This window comes from Mesoplodon bidens (assembly GCF_964165515.1).
Source record: "Mesoplodon bidens genome assembly, chromosome: 2".
NCBI lineage: Eukaryota > Metazoa > Chordata > Mammalia > Artiodactyla > Ziphiidae > Mesoplodon > Mesoplodon bidens.
In genome coordinates this window covers 54,585,873-54,607,569 of record NC_138177.1, presented here as the reverse complement: position 1 = coordinate 54,607,569, position 21,697 = coordinate 54,585,873, and the positions used below count along the sequence as shown (strand labels likewise).

Sequence of the window (21,697 nt, the reverse complement as noted above, 5' to 3'; positions counted from 1 at the left end):
AATGGGAGAGCAAAAAATACTAGTGAAATTGATGATTTATTTAGGTCTTTCTTTCAAAACAATCCTAGAGCATACAAACTTCATTTATTCCCTTACGATCTGTGACCTCTCTAGCCACAATAGTAAAAGTATGGTAAGTAAAACAAATATAAACCTCATTTATTGTCTTCAATTACTGAGATGAATTTAAACTAGCATTCACCTTAGCAGAGTCGGAAACTATTTTTCCACATCTATCCTAGATCCAGAATCCTGGAATGGGTGCACTCTGAATGAAGGCCTAATTCCCCCATCCCCAGCAAAGCCTGAAGTCTGCATTCCACCCCGTCTCCATTATAAAGAGGCCACACCCTGCTCCACCACACCCTGAATCTGTATTCCTTCTAAAGTATGGCTCCACCTTGTCCACAGCACACATCTCCACCTCCAGCAGTTAATTTGAAACTACATTTTCTTTCTCTCTTAAATTATGCTTTTAACTTTTACCGTAATGATTTATCTAAATAACTGAGAATAAACATGTCTGTGAACAGGATAGAGGTGGGGACAGGAGGGTATGTATGGAAATAGAGCTCAGTATACAACTTAGGAAAGCTAAGTCTGTGTAGATAAATCCTGGACACAATAACAGATATTAAATTTAAACACTGCTCGTTTTTTCCTTTAATGGACTGTGACTCTCCTTTCTCAAAAGGGACTCTGAAAAAAGGTAGTTTGTATTGTAATTCTTATAATGGAGTTCAGTTCAAATGTTCAGTAGGTCTTCTGTTTTTCCTTAGAAAAACTTTACATAAGAACTATAAAACTCGGGGCTTCCCTGGTGGCGCAGTGGTTGAGAGTCCGCCTGCCGATGCAGGGGACGCGGGTTCGTGCCCCAGTCTGGGAAGATCCCACATGCCGCGGAGTGGCTGGGCCCGTGAGCCATGGCCGTTGAGCCTGTGCGTCCAGAGCCTGTGCTCCGCAGCGGGAGAGGCCACACTGGTGAGAGGCCCGCATACCGCAAAAAAAAAAAAAAAAAAAAAAAAAAAAAAAAACTATAAAACTCATTGAAAAATTACCACAATGTCTGGTTCAAATGAAAAATATTGAACTTAGCACAGATTTACATATTTGCTCAGAATCCCTAATTTTGTAAAAAGAAATTAAATGTCTCACCTACTGAGTCTAACATACCCACTTTAGAAAACACAAGCACAAAGTAGAAAAGTTAACGACTTAATATAGCTAAATTTGAGAAGACAGATTAAATAGATGGATTGCAAATAGTAGCTAATAAAACACAATAAACCAGATTTCAGAACAGGGCTTCCAGGAAAACTTTTGTTTTCCTGACAAAAGCAGGCAGACTCAACTGGCATGCCCCTTTTGTCCACTGGCCTTTCCCCCTCCTCCTGCTTGGAGGTGCTGCACTCATCTTGTAACCATGAAGTAACAAGCATGAGAATGAAAACTAAGAATAATGAAGAAGCATCTGAAAAATCACTAAGTAGCTATCTCCAAACTTCTTGATGCCTGAGACAAATAAATCCCTCTTTGTTAACAAAAACAGGGACTTCCCTGGCAGTCCAGTGGTTAAGGCTCTGTGCTTCCACTGCAGGGGGCATGGATTCGATCCCTGGTCTGGGAACTAAGATCCCACATGCCTCGCAGCATGGCCAAAAAACAAAAAACACAACAAAACCTGATATTTGAATTTTGTTGTTTCTAAATATATTCTCTACTGATAGGTTTTAAATCACTAAAACGACATCTTCTCTCCCTTTAAAATGTACATTTAATCAGCCATTGAATTATAAGTTAAATTGTAATATCTAAATATTTACTGCACCATGAAGACAATCAAAAAATTCCCAATGTAGTAGTTCTAAGAATCAGCATGCCATCTTTTCCTTTACCTTAATTTTTTCAAAAAGAGAGATGATCTTTCCCAGAAGTCTCTCAGCATATTACCCCACAGATCTCACTGGACAGAACTGGGTCACATGTCTATTTCTAAACCCATCTGTGGTAGGGGGAATGTGATTACCATAAATGGTTTAGATTAATCAGAAGCCATCAAATTGAAGCTGGGGATGGGATCCATTTTACTGTTCATATCTATATGGAAAAGAGTAGATGCCACTCACCAAGAAAAAAAAAGAGAGAAGACTCAAATTAGAAATGAAAGAAGAGAAATTACAATTGATACCACATATAAAAAGGATCATAAGAGATTAGTATGAAAAATTATATACCAACAAATTGGACAACCTGGAAGAAATGGATAAATTCCAAGAAACATACAATCTACCAAGACTGAATCATGAAGAAATAGAAAATCTGAGCAAACCAATTACTAGTAAGGATATTGAATCAGTAATCAACTTCCCAACAAACAAAAGTCCAAGATCAGATGGCTTCACTGGAGAATTCTTAAACACTTAAAGAAGAATTAATATCAGTCCTTCTCAAACTCTTATAAATAAAACACAGGTGAGGAGGGAACACTGGCAAACTCATTTTACGAGGCCAGCATTACCCAAAGCCAGACAAGGACACTGCAAAAAAAGAAAATTACAGGCCAATATTCCTGATGAACACAGACGCAAAAGTCCTCAACAAAATATTAACAAACTGAATTCAAGAATATATTAGGAGGATCATACATCATAATCAAGTAGGAGTTATTCCAGGGGATGGTTCAACATATGGAAACCAATCAATGTAATAAAAAACATTAACAAAATGAAATATAAAAATAATATGATCATTTCAATAGATACAGAAAAAGCATTTGGCAAAATTCAACATCCATTCATGATAAAAACCCTCAACACACTGGGTACAGAGGGAACATACATCAACATAATAAAATCCATATATGAAAAGCCCACAGCTAACATCATACTCAACAGTGAAAACCTGAAAGCTTTTCCTCCAAGACTGGGAACAAGACAAGGATGCTGACTCTCACTGCTTTTATTCAACAGGGTCCTGGAAGTCCTAGCTAGAGCAATTAGGCAAGAAAAAAAAAAAAAGACATCCAAATTGGAAAGGAAGAAGTAAAACTGTCTCTATTTGCAGATGACATAATATTATATATAGAAAACCATCAGGAGTCCACCAAAAAACTGTTAGAGCTAATAAATATAATCAGTAAAGTTGGTGGATACAAAATTAATATAAAAATCAGTTGTGTTTTTATCAACTAACAATGAATTATCATAAAAAGAAATTAAGGGAGAAAAATCCCATTTACAAGTGCATTAAAAAGAAACTAACAAAAAAAGAAACTAACAACAAAAAAAGAAATACTTGTGGAATGTGGCTAAGAAGGATATTTACAGGCTTAAGTGCATATACCAGGGAGGGCAGGGGAGAGAGGAAGGCTGAAAACAATGATCTAAGTACCCATTTCAAGATGTTAAAAATTTAAAAAACATACAAGTGAAACTCAAACAAAGTAGGAGGAATGAAATTAGGAGCAGAAATCAAAAAGAGAAAACACGCATACAATAGAAAGCATCAGCAAACCAAAATAAAATTCACTGTGAACACTAATAAAATTAATAAGCTGCTAGAAGAGACTAGTCAGGAACAAGAGATGGCATAAATTATTAATATCAAGAGTAAAAATGAGGACATCATTTCAAATCCTTTAGACATTAAAAAGATAGCAAGCTTTCCCTTTGTTCTTCCCTTTTTGGAAAGTTATCAGTACTAAAGCTCTTCAGTGGGGCAGAGGCAGGCAGTGGTCTGCCTTGGCGGTGGCACAAGAAGCCGCAGTGGCCCGGAGCTGTATGTCAGAGCACAAGTGGGGTGAGGAGGGCCTTCATTCAGGGAGAGGCCAGAAGTGAGGCGTCAGAGCTCAAGGAGGGCAAAGAGGGCATCCATACATGGGGCAGCACCATGCAGCATGATGGAACCCAATCTGGATGAGAAAGGCCCAGCAAAGGGAACCAGCGCCTCAGCAGGATAAGAAGGTTCCCCATGGACAGGAAGCCTAGTCTGGGGCAACAGAGCCCAAACAGAGTGAGGAGTGTGTCTACACTGAGGGAAGGGGAGCCAGAGCCTGAGTAGGATCAGAGCCATGGAGGGGGGACTGGTGTGGGCTGTCAAGCCCAGGAAGGCTGAGGAGGACATCCACACAAACAGGTGGCCTGACACAGGCAAACCAGAACCTAAGCTGGACGGGGAGTGTATCCACGTGTGAGGATAGCCTAGAGTGAGCTGTCTGAGTCCATGTGGGAAAAGGAAGGCAACTATGTGGGGAAAAGGGCAAGTCCTGGAGGAAGTCAGAGCTTAGGTAGGATGATGAGGACATTCAATGTCGGGCAAGCTGGCCTGGGCTGTCAGAGTCCATGTTCTGAGGGTTACAAGGACATTCAGGAGTGGAAAAGGCTGTATGTGATACTGGAACCTAAATGGGGTGAAAGGGGGATGTGTGCAGAGTGATGGGGAGTGGTGTGGTGGTGATTAAACAATATATATATTATGGTTAATGGGAGCCAGTTCTTTCAGTGTTTGAAAAGGTAGTTACAAATATGGAAAGGGAAAACACTAGAATAAACTCTGTGGTGTTGAATTAGAATGAAAAGATATCAGTGTGAACTCAGGTTGTTAGTAATAGGTAGAACTATAGTGTAAATATGCATATAATGTGTGTATACACACACACACACAATCCTGAGTATACTAGCTCTAACCACTGAGAGGGCTTAAGAACAACACTTTGATAGCAATGAGCATACCTATTGCCCAGATCTTGGCTTTTCAATCAGTTCTTCACTAAAAGGAACCACGACTCCATGAAGAAATGGCTAATTCCAGGGCTGAGAAAAGGGAAATACAAGACAAGCCTAGACAAGCTTCTTGTGTGGAGAGTTAAGGACACACTCAAAGAATGATGGGGTCGTGTCAAAAGGACGAAGAAACCAGCTTGAAGGGGTTCACACTGACCAAATCCCACTAACAATTTGAGCTTCAAAATAAATAATTATAGTAACTGATTATAAGACATTGAGAAAAAGAGGAAACCATGAATCCATCTAGATATAAATAAATATAAGAGTAAACTGAAAGAATTTTGAGAAATACGTCATTTATGTAGTTAGAAATACGTTCTGACAAAGGACTTAATTATCAAGAGTAACTTAGTACAGAAGCCTGGTACACACCTCCTTAATGCGAGATCAAACTGAACATTCTGAGTAACGGGATAAATCAAAATTGTGCATTACCTGGTAAGCCACAATGAGAGGAATATGGTACCATTTCCAGCTAGAGATGCATAACCTGAATCTAATTGTGAGGAATATCAGACAAGCTCAGATATTCTAAAAAACAAGTGTAATCTCCAAAAGGGAATGACTGAAGAACTGTTCTAGACCGAGGGAGACTAACAAGACATGGTAACTAAATGCAAGGCATGATTTTGAACTAGATCCTTTTATAATGCACATTATTTGGACAACTGTTGACCTTGAGTGGGTTCCGAGAATTAAATGTTAAAAGTATATCAGTATTAATGTCTTACTTTTGATGGTTGGATTACAGTTATGTAAGAGAATATTCTTACTTGTAAAAAATATACACTAATGTATTTGGGGGTAAAGAAGCATCAGATCAGCAAGCCATTTACCCTCAAATGACTCAAGGTGGTAAAAAGGACTATAAAGTTGTTCTATAAATGCAACATGGACTTAACATTAGAAAATTAATCTATCAAATTCACTGCATTTAAAGAACAAAGGTTAGGGCTTCCCTGGTGGCGCAGTGGTTGGGAGTCCGCCTGCCGATGCAGGGGACGCGGGTTCGTGCCCTGGTCCGGGAGGATCCCACGTGCCGCGGAGCGGCTGGGCCCGTGAGCCATGGCCGCTGAGTCTGCGCATCCGGAGCCTGTGCTCCGCAATGGGAGAGGCCACAACAGTGAGAGGCCCACGTACCACAAAAAAAAAAAAAAAAAAGAATAAAGGTTAAAAGTAATGTGATAATTGTAACAGATTTTGTTTTTTTTTATTTATCCAGCTTTAATAATTATTAAAAATTGTACCACTGTATTTCATTTACACCTTCCATTTTCCACACACATCCTTTCTGGATTATTTTAAAGATTTTAAAAAGCATTTGATGAAATTAATTATCCATTCATGATAAAAAAATCTCTGTGCAAACAAGGAATAGAAGGCAATTTCTTTTAACTCATAAAGAGTATCTTTGAAAGTCCTATAGCAAACAACAAATTTACTGGTGAAATGTTGAAAACTTTACCTCTGAGATCAGGAATGAGACAAGGATGCCTTTTATCACCACCTCTATAAACAATGTACTGGAGGTCCTAGCCAATGTAATAAGGTGAGAAAAAGAAGATGTAAAGGGATTGGAAAGAAAGAAATAAAACTGTCACTACTCTTAGATGATGACTGTGATATAGAAATCTCAAAATAATTTAGAGATAAGCTATTAGAGTTAGTAAGCATATTTAGTAAGGACACTGGATACAAGATTAGTATTTAAAAAATCAATTGAATCTCTACATACACACAATGAACAATTAAAAAGAAATTTAAAACCAATTTCACATATAATAGCATCAGATAATATCAAATATCTAAGAGTAAATTTCAGAAATCCCCTTGCTGCTCTTTTTCCAGTTCTTGGGTTTACAATTAGAATGTGCACTCTGAGCAATTGGCAGAATCCACACTTTGGCTTTCCAAGCAGCGTCTATATGTTACAGGAAGGGCCAATTGGAAACACTGCAGTTTCCTTTCTCGAGCAACAAGACATCCCAAGGGAAAAGCAGAGATTAGTGTCAGTCAGAGACTTGAGAATTGCAGGTGTGGTGACTGCCTTCACTAGTTTGGCCTCTACAAAAATTAATAGGCTTGAAAATTAATGGCAGATTATCATAAAGTTAATTAGAAGATGACTTAACTGGAGCTGCCACTCCAGATGGAGCCTCCTTACTGAGCAAATTAACACAGCCTTGGTATTTGATATGTAGCTTTAATTTAGCAAATGCTTTTCCCTTCATAATAATCCAGAGAGAACAAAAGCAACAGGTTATTTACATGTGGTAAGGACAGATACGTCTACTGCCCTGCTTCAGGGAAACATAATAAAATATTCTTGCTCTATGCCGTGATCTGCTTTTGCAGAGACTTTGGCTGCCTTCACATTCCACGCTCCATCTCCTTGATCCTGCTCTAGAAGACAGCAATCTATTAGGATCTGTAAGAGTAGAAGAGTTGACAGATGAAGTTTCTTGGTAAATATACATGTGTAACAGAAGTGAGAACTAAATCTTAAGAAAACACAGAGCTTGCCTCCTCAAAAAAGTTCTTGAGGATCCAGGGTATGCTAGAATATTCCTCTCAAAGTCAAAGAGAGTTTGCTACCCCTTGTCTGCCTCCCACTAAGAAGGAGACAAAAAGTTTGGTTGGCCGCTTTAAACTTTGAGAGCAGCATGTTCCATAATTGAGTGTATAGCTCTGATCCATTTATAAGGTAAAATAAAAAGCTATTTAGCTTTCAGTAGCACCCAGAGCAAGATAAGTCTCTCCAGATGATCCAGGTACAGTAGTGTAAGCTCTACATGTGACCTTTAAGACTCAGCAAACCAAATGGTCTTCAAATGTCTGCAGTAGGTCATGATGCTTAAAAGTATCATTGAGAAGTTCTGATGGTAGAATTGCATTGGAGGCCTTTAGATTTTTTAAATTATGATGTTTTCGTACCTCCAAACACAATTTATTAGAAGACAGAGTTCAGATTATTTTTGTACCATGCCTTGAAACCCTAATCTTTCTTACTTTATCTCCCTGGTAGCTTGAAATAATTCCTGATTCAAACCATACTTCGCATGTAGCTACTGACTTTCTAACAGTAAAATCTTACTCGGCACATCTACTTTCTGAGTCGAAAATCAGTTCATTGCCTCTCATTTCTTGACTCTTAGGTTTTGATAAAAGATCATACTCACTTCCGCAAGTGAAATGAAAAGTGGTTTGTTTTTGAGAAACAGCTCCTGACCAAGTATTAGTGTCAAACAGAGACTAACTGGAAGATCACGGGACACCACGTAGCAATGTCATCCAACCGGTCCAGTATGAAGTAGATCGCATGTGACCACCTAGCTATTGAGTTACGAATGTCAAGCTGTACTCCACCATCAAGGGGAATTGGCAGATCTTGCATGAGGACTAAGTAGGCTCTGAAGGCACAGGGAGGTATGATAGTTACTCCTGCCGTATCTTGTTTCACCTGCATGCACAGTCTCAAAGTATGCTATGACTACTTAACTGAGGGTTAAAAAATTATGTCTAATGATATGCCCCAAACCAGCAGAAGTGGAAGTTTCTGGTATTATATAGGATTATAATCTTTATAATCTTTCAGAGATGGCCCTGAAAGATAAGAAAAAAGGAAACTCTTCTCAGTGGATAGAATTTGTAGCAGTTCATTTGGTTTTCAACTTTGCTTAGAATAAGAGTTGGCCTCAATTAGTGGGTCCAGCTGGATGTAAGAACTTAGGAGAAGAAAGACTGGCAGACCTAGAATGGCTCTTGTGCCTGAAAATATTTACATTTCCAATATAGTTTAAAACACAAATACGCAGCAGATAACATGATTTCTAAAATTTAACCTCACACATTCTAATTCTTTCCCAGATTGAAGAAGTTTCTAAGTTGTATAACAACTGCATTACTTTACTTTTTTGCCCTCCTCCTTAGATTGGAATCCCTAGTTTTATCCAATAGGATTTAAAATATAAACATTTCAGGGCTTCCCTGGTGGCGCAGTGGTTGAGAGTCTGCCTGCCGATGCAGGGGACACGGGTTCGTGCCCCGGTCTGGGAAGATCCTACATGCCGCGGAGCGGCTGGGCCCGTGAGCCATGGCCGCTGAGCCTGTGCGTACGGAGCCTGTGCTCCGCAACAGGAGAGGCCACAACAGTGAGAGGCCCGCGTATCGCAAAAAAATAAAAAAATAAAAAATAAAAAATAAACATTTCACATTAACTCTCTCCTAGCCTTCTCAGTTGTATTCATCACCTACCCCCGAAATGTATCCACCCTCCCCCCAAATACACACATCATGCATGTAGATTAGCCTAAGTGTTCCTACTAAATATTTCTACAACACACTTTGCTTCTATCGTGTACACTGTATTGTAGTTATCTGTTCAGATATTATGAACTGTGAGCTCCCTGAGGGAGCAGGTACTGTCTCTTTTACCTTTGTACCTGCAGTGCCTAGCAACACAAAGCTTGAAACACAGTATATTACCTTAAACATTTTTGTTGATTAATGGGCAAAATAATTGTTGCAGAGGGATCTCAATGTGACCCAAACATAACTGGCAAGGCAGTGAGACTTCTGGGTTTACAGACCATGAACTCAAACTGTATTTTCTGTTTTAACATTAAGGAAATAAAAGAATTGCCGATGTTACAAGATGTCACTAACTAACGCCCAACATTTTAGAACTCTTCAAATTAAAGCATGTCACATTATTTCTGTGAACAAGAACTGGAGTCTAAGCAGGCCAAAACAGTCATCTGAGCTGAGGAGGCAGCTGAAGTGTGAAGTTTGAAGTGAAGGATTTGAGGCAGCTGAAGTGGCTGGAAATTGTGGGGCAGGTCACTGAAAAGGAGAAAGCTGTGCAGAGAACGGGGCCTCCAAAGTCTGTGTGGAGGACCCCAATGAGTCTGTGACCAAGAGTTAGCTGTACATGTGCAAAGACAGACCACCCAAGGCTTACCAGGTAGCAGTAACAGAGATATTAGAAGCCAATCAGTGCTAGGGGGAATTCAGAGTGCCTTCCCATAATGGTTAGTTAGAGGATTACAATTAAGTCCTCCATTTAAAAAATCTTCTTTATTGTGGTATAATTTGTAGACAATAAAATCCAGCCATTTTGATGTACCGTTCAACGAGTTTTGACAAATGCATATAGTTCTGTAACCACCACCACAAAGGAGATATAGAATGTTTCCATTCCCCTTAAGTTTTCTCATGTCCCTTTGTTCCCCACAAGTTTTGCCACAGGCCAACCACTGATCTGCTTTCCTTCACTATAGTTATGCCCTTTACAGGATACCATATAAATGGACTCACACAGTATATAGTCCTTTGTATCTGGCATCTTTTACTTCCTGTAAATGCTTCTGAGGTTTAACTACATTTTTGCCTCTATCAGAAGTTTGTTACTTTTTGTTAATCTGTATTCTACTGTAGGGATACAATTTATCTTTTCAAACTGTTTTCCAATTGGCTCTACCATTTTGCATTCAAACTGCAATGCATAAGAGTTTCATTTATTCCACATCCTCACCAATATTTGGTACTGATAGTCTTTTAAATTTTAAGCATTTCACTGGCTGTGTAGTGATATCTCATTGTGGTTTTAGTTTGTGTTTCCCTAAATGACTAATGATTTGAGCATCTTTTCATGCATTTATTGCAAACGAGAAATTCATTACCAAGAGAGAAAAACTACTGAATCTCTGAATATAGTTGTGAATTTCTATTTCTCCTTTGCAATACATTTAAAATATTTTGTCCACGTCTGTGGCTTGCCTCTTCATTTTCTTAATAGTGTCTTTTGAAGAGCAAAAGTTTTTAAGTTTTAATGTAGTCACAGTGATTCCAATTTTCTTCTATGATTCATGCCTTTTGATTCCTATCAATGAAATCTTTGCATAACGCAAAGTCACAAAGATTATCTATGTCTTCTCTAGTAATTAAATAAGTTTTAACATTTACATTTATGACCTATCTAGAATTAATTTTTGTGTATGGTGTGAAGCAAGGATTGGTGTTTATTATTTTTTCCATATGGATATCCAGTTGTTCCTGAACGACTTGCTGAAAGACTTTTTTCCTCATTGAATTACCTGGGCACCTTGTTGAAAATAATTGTCATACGTGTGTGAGTCTGCATTCTAGTCTCTTCTGTTTCACTTAATTATATGTCTATCCTTGTGCCAATACCACACTTCCTTGATTACTGTGGCTTTACACTAAATCCTGAGATCAGGTAGTGTAAGCCCTTTAACTTTGCTCTTCTTTTCCACAACAGTTTTGACTATTCTATGCCCCTTTAATTTCCATAAATATTTTAGTCTGTCATATGCTACAAATAAAAAAAGGCCTGGTGGAATTTTAATGGAGATCATATTTAATCTACAGATCAATTTGGGGAGAATAAACATCTTCACAATATTGAATCTTCCAATCAATTAACATGCTATACCACTACATTTAATTCTTGTTTACAGTCTCTTAACAACGTTTTGTAGTTTTCAGTGTCTTGCTTATTACTCTTATTCCTAAGGATTCGGTTTTATGATACTACTATAAATGATATTGTTTTAAAAATCATATTTCCCAATTGTTTTTGCTAATATATAGAAATACATTTGATATTTGTATATTGACCTGGTATCCTAAAAATTCCTTGTAAATTTCTTAGAAATTTCTACATAATCATATCATCTGCAAGTAAAGATAGTTTGATGACTTCTTCCTTTCCAAGCTCTATGACTTTTTTTCCCCTTGCCTTATTGTCCTAGCTAGACTCTCAATTAAAAACACTAAATAGAAGTAGTGAGAGTGGAAATTCTTGTCATATACTGGATTTTACTAAAAAAAAAAAAAAGCATTCAATATTTCACCACTAAATATTATTAGCCTTGTGGGATTTTAAAATTTTGTTATTTTTTAGAGCCTGTAATCAGAGATTGAAAAAGTTTGATGGAAGGTTTTTATCATGAATGGAAGTTGAATATAGTCAAAAACATTTGTCCATCAAGTGTATTTTGCTACTTCTGAGTGGAGTGTTCTATCAATGTCAACAAAAAAAAACCTGGTTGATTTTGTGGCTGAAGTCTTCTGCATCCTTATTGATTTTCAGTCTACTTCTCTTATTCATTACCAAGAGAGAAGTACTGAATCTCTGAATATAATTGTGAATTTCTGTTTCTCCTTTGCTTCAAGTTTATTGAAGCTGTTATTTAGGATTATTATGTCTTCTTGATGAATTGACTCAAATTCTTGTGGAAATGTCCCTCTTTATCCCTGATAATAATACTTATTCTAAAGTCTTCTTTGATATTAACACAGCCTTCTCAGCTTCCTCTGAATTCATGTTTGCATGGTAGGTATATCATTTTTTTCTATCCTTTAACTTTTAAATTATCTACGCCTTTATATTTAAATTAGGTTTCTCATACACAATATATGTTTGGATATTGCTTTAAAAAATCTCATCTGACAATATTTGCCTTTTAACTGGCATATTTAAATCATTTAGATTTAGCATAATTATCAAAATCAGGGACTGACAAGCTTTCTCCAACAGACCACACAAAATAAATATTTTAGACTTTGTAGGCCACATATAGTGTCTTCCACACATTCTCTGTGTGTGTTTATGAGTTTTATAATACTTTAAAACTGGAAAAATCTGGTATATACATACAAGAGAATATTATTCAGCCATAAAAAGGGATGATGTACAGCAGAAACTAACACAACATTGTAAAGCAACTATACTCCAGTAAAAATTAATTTAAAAAAACCTGATAATACCAAATGCTGGTGAGGATGTGGAGCAACAAGAACTCTCATTCATTGCTGGTGGGACTGCAAAATGGCTACAATCATTTTAGATGACAATTTCTTACAAAGCTGAACACAGTCTTACCTTACAATCCAGCAACTGCGCTCCTAGATAGTTACCCCATTGAAAATGTATGTCTGCGCAAAAATCTGTGCATGAATGTTTATATCAGCTTTATTCATAATCACCCCAAACTGGAAGTCATCAATATGTCTTCGATAAGTGAATGGATAAACAAACTATGGTACATCTATACAATGTAATATTATTTAGTTATAAAAAGAAAGGAGCTATCAAGCCATGAAAAGACATGGAGGAACCTTAAATGCATATTGGTAAGTGAAAGAAGCCAGTCTGAAAAGGCTACATACTATTGATTTCAACTTTATGACACTTTGGAACAGACAAAACTATAGAGACAATAAAAATATCATTGGTTGCCAAGGATTCCAAGGGAGGGAGGTATGACATGAATAGCTTGAACACAGATTTTTCAGGGTGGTGACACTATTCTGTATGAAACTAATGGTGGATACATGTTATTATGCATTTTTCAAAACCCCTATAACTGTACAACACAAAGAACAAAACAATGTAATTATTGACTATAATTAATGATAATGTTTCAATATTGGCTCATTTATTTTAACAAATGTACCACACTAATACAAGATACTAATAATAGGCCAAACTTTGGGTGGGAATAAAGGGTTAAGGGGTGGGAGCGGGGTAGGTATATGGAATTCTTTTTTTTTTTTTTAATTCTGTCTCAATTATCCTTTATTTGTAGTTTACCTTGAATTACTCTGGTAACCTATTGAGGTTTGTTTTTTTTTTTTCTCCAATTCGCGCTGTCTCGGCGCACGTACGTGTCACCAGCTCTTTTTTTTTTTTTTTTTTTTTTTAATTTATGGCTGTGTTGGGTTGGGTCTTCGTTTCTGTGCGAGGGCTTTCTCTAGTTGTGGCAAGTGGGGGCCACTCCTCATCGCGGTGCGCGGGCCTCTCACTATCGCGGCCTCTCTTGTTGCGGAGCACAGGCTCCAGACGCGCAGGCTCAGTAATTGTGGCTCACGGGGCCAGCTGCTCCGTGGCATGTGGGATCTTCCCAGACCAGGGCTCAAACCCATGTGTCCGGCATTGGCAGGCGGACGCTCAACCACTGCGCCACCAGGGAAGCCCCAAAACAATGTAATTATTGACTATAATTAATGATAATGTTTCAATATTGGCTCATTTATTTTAACAAATGTACCACACTAATACAAGATACTAATAATAGGCCAAACTTTGGGTGGGAATAAAGGGTTAAGGGGTGGGAGCGGGGTAGGTATATGGAATTCTATGTGCTATCAGCTCAATTATTCTATAATCTAAAAATATTTTGTAAAAAGGGATGAAGTTCTGATATTTGCTACAACATGAAAGAATCTTGAAGACATTATGTTAAGAGAAATAAACCAGACAAAAAAACGACAAATATTGTATGTTTCCACTTTTATGAGTTACTTACAGTTGTCAACTCGTAGAGACAGAAAAGAAAATGGTGATTGGCAGGATCCTGGGGGATGGGCAATGGAGAGTTACAGTTTAATGGGTACAGAGTTTCAGTTTGGGAAGATGAAAAGGTATGGATGGTGGTGATGGTGATGTGAATTTACTTAGTGTCACTGAACTGTACACTTAAAATGTTTAAAATGGTCAATTTTGTTACATATATTTTTCATAATTAAGAAAAAAGTAAAAGTCATTTTTAGCTTACAGGCCATACAAAAACAGGCTGCATGCCAAATTTGGTTCATGGGGAATAGTCTGTCAATACCTCATCTATATAGTTAAGTACAAATCTACCCTCCTGTAATTTCTTTTTTATTTGCCCTAACTATTCTTTGTTCATTTTTCTTCTTTCTCTGACTTCTTTTAGACTGAGTACTTTTATAATTCAATTCTCTCTCCACTATTAGCTTATTAGCCTTAAGTTTTGTTTTATTTTCCAGTGGTTCTTCTAGGATTTATATAATATATATCTTTAACTTATCACAATCTATCTACAAATAATTTCATATATAACATAAAAATCTTACAACAGAATACTTCTCCTCTCACTTTTTGCGCTATTTTCACATATTTTTAATTCTACATACATACTTTGGTTTTACCTAGTAATCAATATTAATGAAGACCCTAAGTTACCATTAAAGATTCAATTAAACTACATATAAAATACAAATCAGAAAGATTTCCATTAAAAAAATTAAAGAATTCTCATGCTTAAGGAAGAATTCCCAGCTATCTTTGAGGAATATAGATAGCTTGGGACACATACTATTTATATTACATTACATCAGATTACATAGTATTTATACTTATGTTACATCAGAGATGCAACGAATCTATTAGAGTAGAGCTGACTTTATTTTCAAGTGCAAAGTTTAGATATTCAGTACTTTCTCAAGTGTCCAGCATATTATATGCTCCTAAAATTTTATATGTTCATGTCAATCAGCACATAAAATACGCTTATCAGTAAATGAAAGTAAAAAATTAATACAACTGTATTATAAAATCCTATCTGGCAGTCCCTCCCATCAGGAAACTTCCACAAGCCTCTTAGATAGCCTCATCCACCAGAGGGCAGACAGGAGAAGCAAGAAGAACTACAATCCTGCAGCCTGTGGAACAAAAACCACATTCATAGAAAGACAGACAAGATGAAAAGGCAGAGCGCTATGTCCCAGATGAAGCAACAAGATAAAACCCCAGAAAAACAACTAAATGAAGTGGAGATAGGCAACTTTCCAGAAAAAGAATTCAAAATAATGATAGTGAAGATGATCCAGAACCTCGGAAAAACAATGGAGGCAAAGATTGAGATGTAAGAAATGTTCAGTGAAGACCTAGAAGAATTAAAGAACAAACAAACAGAGATGAACAATACAATAACTGAAATAAAAAATATACTAGAAGGAATCAATAGCAGAATAACTGAGGCAGAAGAACGGATAAGTGACCTGGAAGACAGAATGGTGGAATTCACTGCTGCAGAACAGAACAAAGAAAAACGAATGAAAACAAATGAAGACAGCCTAAGAGACCTCTGGGACAACATTAAGCGTAACAACATTTGCATTATAGAAGTCCCAGAAGGAGAAGCAAGAGAGATAAAGGACCCGAGAAAATATCTGAAGAGATTATAGTCGAAAACTTCCCTAACATGGGAAAGGAAATGGCCACCCAAGCCCAGGAAGCACAGAGAGTGCCATACAGGATAAACCCAAGGAGAAACACACCGAGACACATGGTAATCAAATTGGCAAAAATTAAAGACAAAGAAAAATTATGGGAAGCAGCAAGGGAAAAATGACAAATAACATACAAGGGAACTCCGATAAGGTTAATAGCTGATTTCTCAGCAGAAACTCTACAGGCCAGAAAGGAGTGGCATGATATACTTAAAGTGATGAAAGGGAAGAAACTACAACCAAGATTACTCTACCCAGCAAGGATCTCATTCAGATTCGATGGAGAAATCAAAAGCTTTACAGACAAGCAAAAGCTAAGAGAATTCAGCACCACCAAAGCAGCTCTACAACAAATGTTAAAGGAACTTCTCTAAGTGGGAAACACAAGAGAACAAAAGGACGTACAAAAACAAACCCAAAACAATTAAGAAAATGGTAATAGGAACATACAGACAATTACCTTAAACATGAATGGATTAAATGCTCCAACCAAAAGACACAGGCTTGCTGAATGGATACAAAAACCAGACCCATATATATGCTGTCTACAAGAGACCCACTTCAGACCTAGGGACACATACAGACTGAAAGTGAGGGGATGGAAAAAGATATTCCATGCAAATGAAAATCAAAAGAAAGCTGGAGTAGCAATACTCATATCATATAAAATAGACTTTAAAATAAAGAATGTTACAAGAGACAAGGAAGGACACTACAGAATGATCAAGGGATCAATCCAAGAAGAAGATATAACAATTATAAATGTATACGCACCCAACATAGGAGCACCTCAATACATAAGGCAACTGCTAACATCTCTAAAAGAGGAAATTGACAGTAACACAATAATAGGGGAGGACTTTTAACAGCTCATTTACACCAATGGACAGATCATTCAAACAGAAAATTAATAAGGAAACACAAGCTTCAAATGACACAATAGACCAGATAGATTTAATTGATATTTATAGGACATTCTATCCAAAAACAGCAGATTACCATTTCTTCTCAAGTGCACACAGAACATTTCCCAGGATAGATCACATCTTGGATTACAAATCAAGTCACAGTAAATTTAAGAAAACTGAAATCATATCAAGCATCTTTTCTGACCTCAATGCTATGAGATTAGAGATCAATTACACGGAAAACAACGTAAAAACCACAAACACATGGAGGCTAAGCAATACGTTACTAAATAACCAAGAGGTCACTGAAGAAATCGAAGAGGGGGCTTCCCTGGTGGCTCAGTGGTTAAGAGTCCGCCTGCTGATGCAGGGGACGTGGGTTCGTGCCCCGGTCAGGGAGGATCCCACGTGCTGCGGAGCGGCTGGGCCCGTGAGCCATGGCCACAGAGCCTGCATGTCCGGAGCCTGTGCTCTGCAACAGGAGAGGCCACAACAGTGAGAGGCCCGCGTACCGCAAAAAAAAAAAAAAAAAAATCAAAGAGGAAATCAAAAAATACCTAGAGACAAATGACAATGGAAACACAATGATCCAAAACCAATGGGGCACAGCAAAACAGTTCTAAGAGGGATGTCTATAGCTATACAAGCCTACCTCAAGAAACAAGAAAAATCTCAAATAAACAATCTAACATTACACGTAAAGGAACTAGAGAATGAAGAACAAACAAAACCCAAAGTTAGTAGAAGGAAAGAAATCATAAAGATCAGAGCACAAATAAATGAAATAGAAAGAAGAAAACAACAGCAAAGATCAATAAAACTAAAAGCTGGTTCTTTGTGAAGATAAACAAAATTGATAAACCATTAGCCAGACTCATCGAGAAAAAGAGGGAGAGGACTCAAATCAATAAAATTAGAAATGAAAAAGGAGAAGTTACAACAGACACTGCAGAAATACAAAGCATCCTAAGAGACTACTACAGCAACTCTATGCCAATAAAATCGACAACCTGGAAGAAATGGACAAATTCTTAGAAAGGTATAACCTTCTAAGACTGAATCAGGAAGAAGTAGAAAATATGAATAGACCAATCACAAATAATGAAATGGAAACTGTGATTAAAAATCTTCCAACAAACAAAAGTGCAGGACCAGATGGCTTCACAGGCAAACTCTATCAAACGTTTACCGAAGAGCTAACACCCATCCTTCTCAAACTCTTCCAAAAAATTGCAAAGGAAGGAAAACTCCCAAATGCATTCTATGAGGCCACCATCACCCTGACACCAAAACCAGACAAAGATACTACAAAAACAGAAAATTACAGACCAATATCACTGATGAATATAGATGTAATAATCCTCAACAAAATACTAGCAAACAGAATCCAACAACACATTAAAAGGATCATATACCATGATCAAGTGGGATTTATCCCAGGGATGCAAGGATTCTTCAATATACGTAAATCAATCAATGTGATACACCATATTAACAAATTGAAGAATAAAAACCATATGATCATCTCAACAAATGCAGAAAAAGCTTTTGATAAAATTCAACACCAATTTATGATAAAAAAAAAAAAAACCTCCCGAAGTAGACATAGAGGGAACTTACATCAACATAATAAAGGCCATATACGACAAACCCACAGCAAACATCATTCTCAATGGTGAAAAACTGAAAGCATTTCCTCTAAGATCAGGAACAAGACAAGGATGTCCACTCTCACCACTATTATTCAACATAGTTTTGGAAGTCCTAGCCGTGGCAATCAGATAAGAAAAAGAAATAAAAGGTATCCAAATTGGAAAAGAAGAAGTAAAACTGTCACTGTTTGCAGATGCCATGATACTATACATAGAGAATCCTAAAGATGCCACTAGAAGAGTACTAGAGCTAATCAATGAATTTGGTAAAGTTGCAGGATACAAAATTAATGCACAGAAATCTCCAAAATATATAAACAGCTCATGCAGCTCAATATTAAAGAAACGAACAACCCAATCCAAAAATGGGCTGAAGACCTAAATAGACATTCCTCCAAAGAAGACATACAGATGGCCAAGAAGCACATGAAAAGCTGCTCAACATCACTAATTATTAGAGAAATGCAAATCAAAACTACAATGAGGTATCACCTCACACCAGTTAGAATGGGCATCAGCAGAAAATCTACAAACAACAGATGCTGGAGAAGGTGTGGAGAAAAGGGATCCCTCTTGCACTGTTGGTGGGAATGTAAATTGATACAGCCACTATGGAGAACAGTATGGAGGTTCCTTAAAAAACTAAAAATAGAATTACCATATGACCCAGCAATCCCACTACTGGGTATATACCCAGAGAAAAACACAATTCAAAAAGACACATGCACCTCAGTGTTCACTGAAGCACTATTTACAATAGCCGGGTCAGGGAAGCAACCTAAATGCCTATTGACAGACGAATGGATAAACAAGATGTAGTACATATACACAATGGAATATTACTCAGCCATAAAAAGGAACGAAATTGGGTCATTTGTAGAGATGTGGATGCATGTAGAGACTGTCAATACAGAGTGAAGTAAGTCAGAAAGAGAAAAACAAATATCGTATATTAATGCATATATGTGGAACGTAGAAAATGGTACAGATGAACCAGATTGCGGAGCAGAAATTGAGACACAGATGTAGAGAACAAACATATAGACACCAAGGGGGGAAAGCGGCGGGGCGGTAGGGGTGGTGTGATGAATTGGGAGATTGGGATTGACATGTATACACTGATGTGTATAAAATGGATGACTAATAAGAAAATAAATAAATAAATAAATAAATAAACACACATTAAAAAAAAATCCTATCTGCCACATTTCCCATTGTGTTTTATTTTATTCATATAAAAGAAGATAACAGATTTTTTCACATGTGTTTTAATTTAAATCAATCAATAATCTGAAATAACTTTTAGCTCTGTTTGCCTTATTTAATGTATCAAATCAGAAAATAAAAATTTTAAGTACCATATATGCAAATAATACTATAACACATACCAAAGATTTAATTTTAAAATCGAGCTTAAGTCTTGTTGAGTTTATATACTACATTTTTTGCTATGAATAATTTGGTGAGAAATTGTTGTATTTGTTTTATGAAACGGAAAAAAACCCCCAATATTCTTAGAAAGACAAAAAAGGAGTTCAGTTCTGGCCTGTAAAATATGCACAGATTTATACTGGGTGATTTTAACAGTGTAGTTTGGGGTGGGGTTGGGGGTGGTGGTGGTTATATACTAATAAGGCAAGAATGAGAACAACTAATTAGCTTTTCCTTCTGACATAAACTGGGGATGTGATCTCAATTCTTTGAGAATGAAACAATAAGGCAGATTTCATTACCATTTTGTGTAAAAAGACTTCAGGCATTCCAAGGATTTTTATTTTTTCATTTTTTACAATACCAAGTAACCAGACACTTCAAAAATAGATGGTTGAAATAGTAGCAATTTAGGATTATGAAGCAGTTAAGTGCTTCACAATGTTGATGTAATATGGCAATTATAGACCTTTGTAATTCAGCTAAAAGGTTTTGTTTTCTTTTTATTCATATTGAAACTATACAATAAGAATACCTCTATTTCCATAGAAAAGGGCTCATTAAAAAAAAATTCCATTAATGTTTTGACCATTGTTATGAACTCACCATTTGAAATTTATTATTTTGTAACTAAAAATAAAATGAAGCACTAAGGGGAAAAAAGGTTGTATAATGTTAGAATTTTGATTAGCAATCACAGCTGCACTAGAATTAGTTTCTATAGCAACAGGAAGAAATAATGTGTTGAACTGCAATGCAATACAAGATTATTCTTTACAGATTGCAATTCAAAAGGAAATCTTTAAAGAATTTTGTCTTAAAAGAGTTATTAATCTTTTATCCACCATAATTCTCTAACAGAAAATACTTAATTATTCTAGTCTACTTTTCCAGAATCCTATCTTAACTCATTCAAATGTAATATGTTCCAAAGAAGACTGAAAATTTAATATACCTGAACAATAAGAATTTTGGCTACTGTCTTATTTGCATTTTAAAATAAAAATGCATGGACTCATTCTTGCACATTGTGTAGACAGAAAGTATGTTTCCCATGTACATTAGAATCTATAAGAAAAAGCCTAAAGAGTGCTGTTTTAAATAAACTATGTTGTAGGGATAAGAATTAAGAATGATAAGCAAATTCCACATTTGTATCAATATGAAACTAAGCCTACCTTTTACCAATGTGCACTCTCATGATCAAATTATGATTAAGAAACTATACTACCGTGAGTATTCAGAGTGTACATTTCCCTTACTTTAGTACGAAAAAAAACAATCATCACATTCAAATGCTGCCCATACTATTTCCAACACTGAAAAATATTACTTCACTGCATCTTTTCCAGTCCTAGCTATTTTTGGAAACTAATTAAAAGCATATGCCTGAACCTTTTATGTATTTTGCCCTTTATAATGAGACCTATTACTGTGGCTTACTCTATCCATCTGAGTTCCAAAGTATCTTTGGAGTTACCATGGATACCCGTGACAAGCATTCTCCCACAACTGCTTTACGTGTCTCATCAAACACAAGAAAACTGACATGGCAGGAATGAAGCCATCTAGATACCATGAATTTCTAATTGTTTGTACCATTATTCATGGTGTTTTAAAAAAAAGAAAAAAAATTTTAAGTAAACAAACCAGCTGACCAGCAAATTATTTTAAAAATCTGAGTTGACAACGAATCACTGGGCAAAAAAAAAAAAAAAAGGTATTATAAAAGAAAATGTACAAATATTAAAATAAACTAGTACAACAGTCCATCAATAATTCACAGGGTCCAAAGTGAAACTTAGAGTTAGGTTTTGAGATCATTAGTGTTGAACACTTCTAATTATAGTAAAGAAAATAT

At 36.5% G+C, this 21,697-nt stretch overlaps 1 protein-coding gene across 1 annotated transcript in view; it reads right to left on the bottom strand.

The window, feature by feature from the left end:
- SYT14 (synaptotagmin 14) overlaps nt 1-21,697 on the bottom strand; it is a gene marked incomplete at its 3' end in the record, with an annotated part of 148,693 nt that overhangs the window by 77,597 nt on the left and 49,399 nt on the right.